The sequence below is a fragment of the Cervus canadensis genome, chromosome 7, assembly GCF_019320065.1.
Source record: "Cervus canadensis isolate Bull #8, Minnesota chromosome 7, ASM1932006v1, whole genome shotgun sequence".
Lineage (NCBI taxonomy): Eukaryota > Metazoa > Chordata > Mammalia > Artiodactyla > Cervidae > Cervus > Cervus canadensis.
The window spans coordinates 83,629,741-83,642,001 of record NC_057392.1 but is presented as its reverse complement, the minus strand read 5'-3'; positions in this window follow the sequence as shown (position 1 = coordinate 83,642,001).

Genomic DNA, 12,261 nt, shown 5'->3' with positions numbered 1-12,261 from the left:
AGGAATAAATAACCCAGTTATTAGCAATAGGGAAGTACTTTGCAGACTCTGAATAAAGAAGCTTTATGAAAACAACACTTTCTTCAGAGGAGATTATTATAGTCTGTACCTCAAAATTGTCTTGAAAAGGAGCCCAAGAGGCAGTTTCACAGTAGGTAAGCATTTGCTAACTCCTGATCCAATATTGGAGCAATGAGATAGGTGTTAAATGACACTTAAAAGGGCATAAACTGACACCAATATCACACATAGAAGACATTTTAAATATTAAAACTTAGTACTTTCTAATCTTGAAGGAAACAGATGAGAAAAGAAAAGATTTATAGAATTAACTATAAATATTTGACATGTCTGAACATCAAATATAGATATAAAACCAAAACATAAAGGACACATTAGGAAATACACATGGTGAATAACAGAATGTTAATAAGAATTTCCATAGTTGAGACAAAAAAAGTCAAAAAAATTTACAAAGGATTTTAAAACAGATATAATTGAAGAAGAAGAAATAGAAATAATTAGAACATGCGTGAAAAATGCTTTAATCTCTCTAGGAATTGAATACATGCAAAATGAGTACACCCAAAGTAATACATCTTTTTAATCTATCAAATTAGCAAATATAAAGAAACTATAGGGACCAAAGCTGATAAGGGCGGGACTTGGCACACTCATACTCTGCTGAGTAAATGTATAAATTGTTACAGCCTTTCTGGAAGACATTTTAGCAATTTATATCAAGAGCAGTTTGTATAGAGATTTCTTTAAAAAGTAAAAATAGGGTTACCATATGATCCAGCAATCCCACTTCTAGGCATATATCCAGAAAAGAAGAAAACTGTAAGTTGAAAGGGTGCATGCATCTCAATGTTCATAGCGGCACTGTTTACAATAGCCAAGACTTGGAAGCAACCTAAATGTCCATTGACAGATGAATGGATAAAGAAGATGTGGTATATGTGAGTGTGTGTGTGTGTATTCCATTGTGTATACCTATGTATACCCAATGAAATAGTACTCAGCCATAAAAAAGAATGAAATAATACCATCTGCAGCAACATGGATGGGCCTAGAGATTATCATACTAAGTGAAGTAAATCAGAAAAAGACAAATACCGTGTGCTATCACTTATAGGTGAAATCTAAAATATGATCCAAATTCATTTACAAACCAGAAACAGAATCACAGACATAGAAGACAAACTTATGGTTACCAGAGGGAAAAGGGAGGAGAGGGATAAATTAGGAGTCTGGGACTAGCAGGTACAAACTATTATACATAAAATAAGTAAAACAACAAGGACCTGCAGTATAGCACAGGGAACTATATTCAATATCCTGTAATAAACCATAATGAAAAAGAATATACATATATATACATACATAGATGCGTTGTGTGTGTGTGTGTGTGTAACTGGATCACTTTGCTATACACCAGAAACTAACACAACATTGTAAATCAACTATGCTCCAATAATAAATAAATAAAAAGGAGTTTTTAAAGATGCCATAAATTCTAAAGAAATACAATTTAAAACTTTCGTTACATGATGGATTGTGAAGTGAAAAGAAAATTTAATGACTAGTAACATCCTCACACCTATTAATCCCAAAGAAGCTCTGTTGAAGGGACTCATTTTGCTGTTTGCATTGGCTGTGATTGGGAACTGTACATAGGGACTTAATGTGGGTTGAAAGGCACCCACTGCTAGGGTCACAGGAGAATCTGCATTGGGCATCAGTGTCCTTGGCTTTTTGGGAGCTTTGGAGTCTTATTTCCTGACTCTCTTGGACCCTTTGCCATCAGAGTGCCATTTGGGCATAAACATGTACTTTATATGGTCTCTTCTAAGAAGTGTAAATAGCTAATGGCATAGGCATTTCATTTTTATATTTGGGATATTCATTTATTAAGACAACTCTCTTTCCCCCCAACGTGTTCTAGGTTATTAGCGTTTTAGCAGAGGATCAAATTCAAATGCAAGTTCCTTGGTTTTATTCGGTTCATCAGATAAAGAAGTTGAGCCATGATTAAGCGTTGAAACTGATATATTTTAGATACAAAATTCTTGTTAGAATTTAATGGGAGGTATTAAGAAAAAGAGTCTTTTCACCTCTGAAAACCCCTCCAGAGAACATTTAGAATTTGTAAGTGGTTACCAGTGTTCTTCCTTGTGTCAATGAAAGTGATTCTTAGGAATGAATAGTTTATGGTAGTAAAACTTTTGGATTAATTGGGTGATGAATTTAATGAAAATTAACCATAGTGTTTGAACCTACATCCTTTGAAGGTAAGGAACAAATATGAGGATACTCTTCATTTACAATATCTTAGTTTATTAAAATGTATAATAGTTATGTAATCAAACTGGAATATTATATTTATGTTCTTTTACTCATTGTTGTTTGAGTTTCAGAAAACATGCACATGCATACTTAGTTGCTCAGTCCTGTCTGACTTTTTGCTACCCCATGGACTGTAGCCCTCCAGGCTCCTCTGTCCATGGGATTCTCCAGACAAGAATACTGGAGTGGGTTGTCATGCACTCCTCCAGGGGATCTTCCCAACCTAGGGATCGAACCGAGGTCTCCTGCATTGAAGGCGGATTATTTATCAACTGAGCCACCAGGGAAGTTATCAGTCTGATAAAATTGGCACAGGTTGTAGCTCAGAATTGCAAAGTTAAAGACCTAGGGCTCATATTCTGGGTTGTCAAAATATCAAATAATCACTTAAGAATTCTTGGCTTGTGTTTTACAGTTATTTTTTGGACTTGGCCATTAAAGAAAATCAAAATAGCTCTTTGCACTTTAGCCACCCTTTATGATTTTTAGTACTTTGCTATAGATCACGAACAAATACTCCCAAAATATTTCTTGTGAAGCAGAAAAATAAAAGCCTAATTTAAAATTGGATGCCTTGAGGCAGAGAGTGGATACTAGAAATACATTGTGAGTGAGCGACAAGCTTTGGACTAACTCCAGATCCTGTGTCCTCAGCAGGTCCTGGAGTGAGAAAGGCAGTCCCGGAACCCGCACAAAGGGGAATTTTTGAGTCATTCTCCTTTCTTCACCTTCTAGTAAGATGAAGGGCAGAGAACTCCATGCCATTGTGTTAGGAGACAGCGTATTTGTTTCCATTTCTTTCAGATTTGGAGCAGGGGCTGGATTTATGATATTGTCAACGAACGACCCAAAATACTGTTTTTATTTTGATTTGATCATATGACTGCTTCATCTCCTGCTCCATGTATTGGAATGCATGGGAGGGTGTTGTCCTCCAGCTGACCTTTTCCAAAATCGAATCCGAGTCTAAAAGCTGTAACCTAAAACCCAAAATCGTTGGCCTTAAAGAAGTTTCCCTGAGAGAATTAGGCCATTCCTTTTTCATTTCTAAATGCATGTGCCTCGTGCACGCTTTCGGAAAGTGTGGTATCCTTGGTCTCAACCCTCCCTGAGCTTCAGGATGCGTGGATAAGCAATAATCTCTCAGTTCCAACTTGATTGGAGCCTGAACCCAATCTCACCCGAAATTAGTTTTCAAATCCAAATGCAATTAAAAACAGATGTTTCCAAGCAGACTGAAAAAGGTTGTTTAAAAAAAAAAAAACACACCAGGTTCACTGCCTTTAGAATCCGTTGACTATTCTAGGTATTTGTAATCAATAGAAAGGGAGGAGAAATGAGTTTCTTCCACAGGGTTCACTCTCCTTTCCCTCCACACTGAGCCCTCCAAAGGCTCGGCATCAGTACCTTTTGAAGAGGTGTGTTATGATTTGCCAGGCCGAGCTTTTCTGCCTGATCCACTTTCTAATCTATTCCAGGTCAACACAGATTTGCATTGTGAGTTAGACACTTCATAATTCTTATTGCTGAGAATGAGTTTCTACCAATAAAAGTAGGGACACATAAAAATAACTTGTTACTCAAAAGTACTCGAATATTAAAGATTCTTAGACAGAAAGTTTCATTTAGCACATGCTTTAAAATTCCTTCTAAAGCTAGCCTAATGGCAATTCAGGAAACATTAGTGAGTTTTGGAAGGTTTTTTTCCCCCGTTGAATCAAAACCCCATTAAAGTATGCAGAGTGGGGAAAAGGAGGAGAAAGCTTACTTGTGGACAAATAGTACCCATGAACTTTAATGCATTAAAATGGATTCATAAGTTCTTCTAAGATGAAAACCATGTGTCCAATTACTGTGAGATTCACCACTCCTTACAAGTTCAGAGCAGACAATCCTCATCTCCTTGTCTTAAAATGAGTATGTCTATTTTCAGAATAATTTTCAGCATGAAGTCTGGTCCACCATTTGATTTTTAATCTCTTCTTTTATCCCTGGAATCTTGCATTCCTGGTACACTTCATCTTTTTGTGTGTGGAATAATATCCTTCAAAAATCTTTGATGCATTGGTGAATTAAAAGAAAAAAAATGAGATGTAAGTGCTTGCTCTATTTGTCATTTTTAATACATTTTGAGTCACTTGATTTATGATTAAGCATTTCTTGGGAGAGGAGAATGTTTAAGGTGGTATTTTGAGCTCCATTTAAGGCAATTTAGTTGTCATCAGGCCTCCTCACCCCATAACCTTCGTAAGACCTTGCTTCATAAATTGGACCCAAACAATTGGCTTGTGTTTCGAGGAGACAAAGCCTTATGGAAATGATACTTGCTAAGTGTTTTTATTGGACATCTGGGTAAGAGTTAGCCTTTGTCAGACCAGTCACAGACCATAGCTAGCCTGACTCCTACACCCTTGGTGGCAGTTTCTGCTCTTAGAAAACTCTTTTAAAATTCTTTTACATTGAGAGGGAATGAGATCTGGATTCATCTCCCCCCTCACTCCCCAGCTTTCTGCTTTGATTTCTGATTCTGTGACTGAGATTAAGGGTGTTTGCTCTATTCCTCCCTCATCTTTAGGTCATATGTCTGCATTTAGTGCCTCCCTAGCCTTCTGTTGGCAGCACACCCTAGTGTTGGCTGGAATCTCATAGCCCAAGTTACATCCATGTCATACCTGGATGTTGTCCCTCTGCTGAGGAATGGCAGGGTGAGTTCAGGCGCTGGAGGTGCCAAGTTGAGCTCAGCCAGCTTGAAGCAGTGACTGGTGTTGTCTCTCCTCTCACTTCTTCCTCTCAATGAGTCATCTTGACCTGAACTAATGTTGGATGCCAGTGGCAGAACACCTCCATGTCTATTTGACCCTAGATGAGAGAGAGAGAGAGAAGTTAGTACAATCTCATTTCACTTATTAACTGAAAACTTACCCCTTTTTCAAAAGAAATAAAAGCAATGGATATGTTATCTCCTGGGCGTGATTACTGGACGAAAAAGAATGAGGAGCTCTCTCTAGTAATTTTCATTACTTGGACCATAATATAGAAATCTGCATTGGGAAAACACTTCTCTCCATGACTTAACCCTAAAAACTCCTGGGCCAAAGGTAGAGTATCTTGTAGATAAGAAACTCAAGGACAAAGGTAAGAAATGTTATGTCTAAATATGTAGCAAAAACAAACAAACAAATGAACAAATAAATAAAATACATAGAGGAGGGGGAATTTTCAGAGTATTCAAAAGATGAATTTTATTCTTGTTTAAACTGTGAAAAATGTCAATTCCCCAAAGAGAATGCATTTGCTCACGATTCAGGGTGCTGACAAGAATAACACATAGTCCTAGCATGTGGTACTCCCAGCCTTTTATTAGTACTCTCCTGAGAGTCCTGGGGCTGTTTTAAATGTGAGAATGTAAAAAGTGTGCATCCCATGGAGGTGTTTATTTAACTCTTAACGTGGATATACAACAGACATCTTATTAGATGCAGCATTCACATAAACCCTCACAGTGCCTACATGTGATTACAGAATTGAGGAGACACGAGTGTCATCGCAGTCACCTGATGGCTTTAAAACATTTTCCAGGTGACAGAGCCATCTCAGATTTGCTATTCTTCAGAGGAAAGGTCCTCAGTGAATCACAAGAGTGCATCGTCTTTGTTTTAGTCAGTCTCTGTAGTCGTACCAACTGGACAGCTGCAAATAGTAACTCCTAGAGCCAAAAAACTCTGCCATAACAAAGTTCCACCTCTTAGCACTTTAATTTGCTTGTCAGTAGTGGATGGAACTGAATTACATCTGTAGCAGTCTTTCCAGCTTTAGGATTCTCAGGCTATTCTCTACGTTCAACCCCAGAATTTTATTTGTTTGTTTTCATTCCTTTGGGTATAGGACATAAAGGCTAGCAATAAAGCTGGGGAGGGGACAAGGAAGGCAAAGGAGAGTGAGAACGAACTTGGAGAAGAATGAAAGGAAATAGGCTTATAGATAAATAATGGAGTGAGAGAACTGTGGGAGGCAGATTAATTTCCTGTATCTCAGATTTAATATGAGGGGCAAATAGCTGAAGATTTGCAGTGTAATTCTGTATGTAGTGTCAGAGTTAATAATCTGTTTAACTTTTTCCTTAAGAAAACATACAGGTGACCGTGCGGTTCATTCCATACTCCAGGCACTGCTGACAGTGGCCCAGTTGGGTGGTGCTGGGAGCAGAGCCCTTACTGGTTAAAGAGGAATCCCCAAACGCAAACTGCAGCCTCCTCCGTGGTGAGTTGAGGAACTTCATTTTGTTGATGATCTTTGGGCTCTGGGATGTTTCCACGCCTCTTCCTCCCTGCCATGTGTTCATTCTAGAACCTTCGGCCCCAATGAGGTCCATAAATTACAAAATAAAAAGTGGGTTTCCCATCAAGGTTTTCTGCAACTGGCTGCATTTCAGTTGATCTAAAAATCTGGAGAAATTACTGTCTTAGTTCTAATGTTTTTCAGTGGTCAGCAGTAATTCTTATTTTTTAATGTTCAGAGTAACAAAAAGTCCTGATGGGTTCTGTGTGCCCCTTGTTCTCTTAAAGCAGACAGGAATTGAGTGAAGAAGATTAGGCATCCTTTCTGTTGCAGGTAACTGTAATATGTTTTGTTTCCTGAGGGAAGGGGCTGTGGTAACATATTGATACAACTGTAGAGGAAGCTGGTTCTGGAAAAGATTCCAGTGGTTCTCAGGGTAGAATCGGCTGGTGTGAGCAGGGGTCCCATAAATACTGGCTCAAACATTGAGGAGTGGACTGACTTGTGGGTGTGGGTATGGTTGGGAGGCACCCCAGTAGAGGCCTTCCTCTTCCAGCCACAGAGGTGATGGGCGTGATCACAAAGGCAGCCACTCTCCAGTGTGTCTCTGCTCAGGACTATCTGCAGCAGCAGTTGCCTGGAGTTCTTTGTTTGGAAAGAAACTTTATTATTCCTCAAACCTTAGGTCTGTCAGCTGCTGCCCAGAGCTTAGCAAATCCTGCAGGCAGCTCTTGTGCCTTCTTAGTTTATGAAAACGCACCGCAGTACAATCCTTCACTGTTCTGAATGGGCGCTCATTCAGGGAAGTCCCTCTCAGTTTGTGCAAGAGGGATGGGGGACTGGATCATTGACTGGAAATGGTAAAGAAAATGAAGAGTCACTAAAAAAAATAACGAGGAGTCATTAAAAAATAATATATATATACATACTATAAACAGTTTCTTTGAAATTAAAACTGTGTATTCATTCAGGAATCATTTGATGCAGAAGAAAAGTCTTTTCTTAAAATCTGGGTTTGATATTAGAGTTGTCTTTCACAAACCACGTTTATACAATTCCCAGGTTGGGGTTCCTTGAAACTTATAGCTACATTAGTGTAAGAACTTAAAGACACTCGTAGAATACTCTGAGAACACAGGCCTCCAGGCTGTAACTGTCATTTTTTCCCTTTAAGTCTTATAATTGTCTTACTTATGCATAATATAACAATTAAAAAATTTTTTGACTGTACTGGTTCTTCATTTTTTTCTTTTTCTTATGTGGGATTTCTCTAGTTGCAATGAGCAGGGGCTACTCTTTGTTGTGGCATGCAGGGCTTCTCAATGCAGTGGGTTCTCTTCTGCAGCATGGGCTCTAGGCTCGTGGGCTTCAGTAGCTGCAACACACAGGCTCTCGAACACAGGCTCCTTAGCTATGGGGCATGGGCTTATTTGCTCCACAGCATGTGGAATCTTCCCAGACCAGGAACCGAACCTGTGTCCCCTGTGTTGGCAGGCAGATTCTTATCCACTGTGCCACCAAGGAAGTCCCAATATGACAATGTTTTAGAAGTTCCCTTCCAATAAGCTTTTCCAAAGCAGTCATCTTCATTTTCATAAAAACAATTCCTTCCTTTTGCCCTCACCTTTCATGGATTCACATAATAGTTAGCTAAACTGTGTTAATACATTAAGTCCAACAATGCATACACAGGTGTTGAATCAAAAACAACTGATTCTTAAAAGACCCACGCACCCCAATATTCATAGCAGCACTCTTTATAATAAACTAGATATGGAAGCAACACAATTGCCCGTTAATAGATGATTGGATTAAAAAGATGTGGTATATATATCTATATATAGAAAGACATATGGATATAGATATATGATGGAATACTACTCAACCATAAGAGATAATGAAATAACGCCATTTGCAGCAGTGTGGGTTGACCTAGAGAATATTACACCTAATGAAATAAGTCAGATAGGGAAAGACAAATACTGTAAGATATCACTTATAAGTGAAATCTAAAAACTAATACAAATGAAAGTGCATGCGAAACAGAAATAAACTTAAAGATATAAAAGACAAACTTACAGTTATTTAAATGGGAAAGGTAAGAGGGGAGGGACAAATCAGGGTTATGGGATTAAGAGATACAAACTACTATATATAAAAATAGATAAGCCAAGGGATATACAGGGAATTATACTCATTATCTTGTAATTATCTATAATGGAATACAATTGGCAAAAATTCTGAATCACTATGCTGTATACATGAAACTAAGACAATATTGTAAATTAACTACACTGCAATAAAAAACAATTGATTCTTGGTGAACTTCAAACTCAGCCAGTCAGAACAGCAGGAGGCCTGCTCCCTGCTGGCCCTTGACGTTGGTGGCAAGGAGCAGAGAGCCTTACGGAGGACGAGAGTGACCACTCATCTGCAGAATTTGCAGGTGGGGTCCTTAAGCAGCTTCTACTGTAATGTATCTTTACCGTGCAGAGTGACAGTCCCCTGTTGGGAAAAGAAGCTAGATGTCCAGTTGTTTCTAAGTGTTATGTGCAGTGGAGATAATCAGTAGAGGAAGAAAGATCACTTCTGGCTGAAATGAGCAACCAGAAGGCAGTTGTTATGGGATGAATTGTGTCCCCCTAAAGCGCATATATTGAAGTCTTAACCCTAGTGCCTCAGACTGCAACTGTATTTGGAGATAGGCAATTCAATTAAAATGAGTGGGCTCTAATCCAGTATGACTGCCCTCTTTTTAAGAAGAGGAAATTTGGACACAGATATGGACAGAGAGAGGGCAATGTGAAGATGGGGAGAAAATGGCATCTATAAGCCAAAGAGCAAACCCTGGTGTGGATGCTTCCCTCACAGCCTCCAGAAGGAACCAACTCTATTGACACCCTGTTCTCAGATTTCTAAACTCCAGAGCTGTAAGAAAATAAATATCCATTATTGAAGCTGCCCAGCCTGTGGACTTTGTATGGTAGCGCTAGCAAAGGAATACAGAAAGGTCTATTGAGAAGGGAATAATTGATGTGGGCTTGAAAGAATGAGTAAGTTGGCAGTAGATCAAGTTTAGAGGAAGGAACTTCCAGGCAGATGGAAGAGCAAGGCTTAGAGGTGGCTAAGTATTTGAGGTTTAGTTAGAAAACTGGCTGGAGGAGGGTTACTGTAGGGCAATAGTAGAATAGGCTAGGAAAAGTAGGTCAGAGTTTCAGGGTCTTTAGGGTCATCCGCGGGCAGTAGGGAACCGCTGAAGGCTTTGGAGCAATGCCATGATCCAATAGCATCTTGAAGACATTATCTAACATGGATTTGTCAGAGCAGGCTGCTTGGCACCCACTGAAGCCCCCGTGACTGTCAGCTGTGAGCATGACCAGCTCCTAGGCATGGCGGGCAATACTGCTCACATACTGCCCAACTCGTAGACTTTAGTTCCTCTTTGGGTTTATGTGATGCGTCTCACACTGAAGTGCTGAAGCTGAAACAGCGTTTTATATTGCTTATGAGTCTTAAAAGCCTATTTATCTGTATATAGTAACCCTTGGAGAGCCTAGCAAACCATTGGTGGTTACTGTTTGTGAATAAATGCAATAATTACTATGCCCATGACTTTTGAAAGTACTTGTAGTCTGCTGCAGTAAAACAGGTTTCTCAGGTTTCCATCCACATTAGCTATTCGAGGGCCTTGTGACTATTTAATAAGTGATGACCCAGAAAGGCTGTTAAGTACCAGATCCCAGCAGGAATGGTTCTGATTCTGTAGGTCTGGGATAAGTCTGGGGTATGGCTATTTATAAAAAGTTCTGAAGATGATTGTGACATAGAGCTAGGGTTGAAAAATCACTGATTACATTCAACTTTTCAAACTTTTATAACAGCTTTAAGAGCAAAGTTAAACTTGATACCAAAGAATTTTAATCCTTATGCTTGTGGGCTGGATGAAGCACAAGCTGGAATCAAGATTGCTGGGAGAAATATCAATAACCTCAGATACGCAGATGACACCACCCTTACGGCAGAAAGTGAAGAAGAACTAAAGAGCCTCTTGATGATAATGAAAGAAGAGAGTGAAAAATTTGGCTTAAAACTCAACATTCAGAAAACTAAGATCATGGAATCCAGTCCCATCACTTCATGGCAAATAGATGGGGAAACAATGGAAACAGTGACTGACTTTATTTTCTTGGGCTCCAAAATCACTGCAGACAGTGACTGCAGCCATGAAATTAAAAGACGCTTGCTCCTTGGAAGAAAAACTATAACCAATCTAGACAGCATATTAAAAAGTACAGACATTACTGTACCAACAAAAGTCCATCTAGTCAAAGCTATGGTTTTTCCAGCAGTCATGAATGGATGTGAGAATTGGACTATAAAGAAACCTACTGCTGCTGCTACTGCTAAGTCAATTCAGTCATGTCCAACTCTGTGCGATCCCATGGACAGCAGCCCACGAAGCTCCTCTGTCCACAGGGTTCTCTAGGCAAGAATACTGCCGTGGGTTGCCATTTCCTTCTCCAATAAAGAAACCTGAACACCAAAGAATTGATGCTTTTGAACTGTGGTGTTGGAGAAGACTCTTGAGGGTCCCTTGGACTGCAAGGAGATCAAGCCAGTCAATCCTAAGGCAAACCAGTCTGAATACTTATTAGAAGGACTGATGATGAAGCTGAAACTCCAGTACTTTGGCTACCTGATGCGAAGAACTGACTCATTGGAAAAGACCCTGATGCTGGGAAAGATTGAAGGCAGGAGGAGAAGGGGATGACAGAGGATGAGATGGTTGGATGGCATCACTGACTCTATGGACAAGCTCCAGGAGTTGGTAATGGACAGGGAAGCTTGGTATATTGCAGTCCATGGGGTGCAAAGAGGTGGACACAACTGAGCGACTGAACCGGACTGTAATTTTATCAGACTTTATTAGTTTATCTAGAAAAAGTCTTTGCCAATCCAGGATCCAAACTAGGGACTTCAAAACAACCACTTCTGCTTTCCACTCTAATTTAAAGAGATTCCCCCTTTCTTCCTCTGGACTCACTCAAACCAAACAAACAAAATCAAACCACCTGAACAAAAGACAGAAAATCTATTTACCTAAACAAGTCTCTGCCAAGAACCCCTCACAACTAACTTCAGTTAAGCTGAAATACCAAACTCTTTATAAAAATATAGCAGGAACATTGTTCATAAACTTAAGTGGAACTTTTTCTTTAACTCAACTTAGTTTCTATTTCAAGTTTCCATTTCATAAAAGGCAAATCTTTGTTTTAATCAATAAAAGTATTTTCATCTCCTTTCTAGGGACTATACTAAGTTCCTAGAAATTTAAATGGTTAAAAGCAGAGACATCACTTTGCCAACAAAGGTCCATATAGTCAAAGCTATGGTTTTTCCAATAGGAAAAACCAGTACTGGTTTTTCCAGTACATCTTTTCATGTACAATTGTGAGAGAAGGACTATAAAGAAGGCTGAGCACTTAAGAATTGATGCTTTTGAACTGTGGTGCTAGAGAAGACTCTTGAGGGTCCCCTTGGACAGCAAGAAGATAAAACTAGTCAATCCTAAAGGAAATTAACCCTGAATATTCATTGGAAGGACTAATGCTGAAGCTGAAGCTCCGATATGTT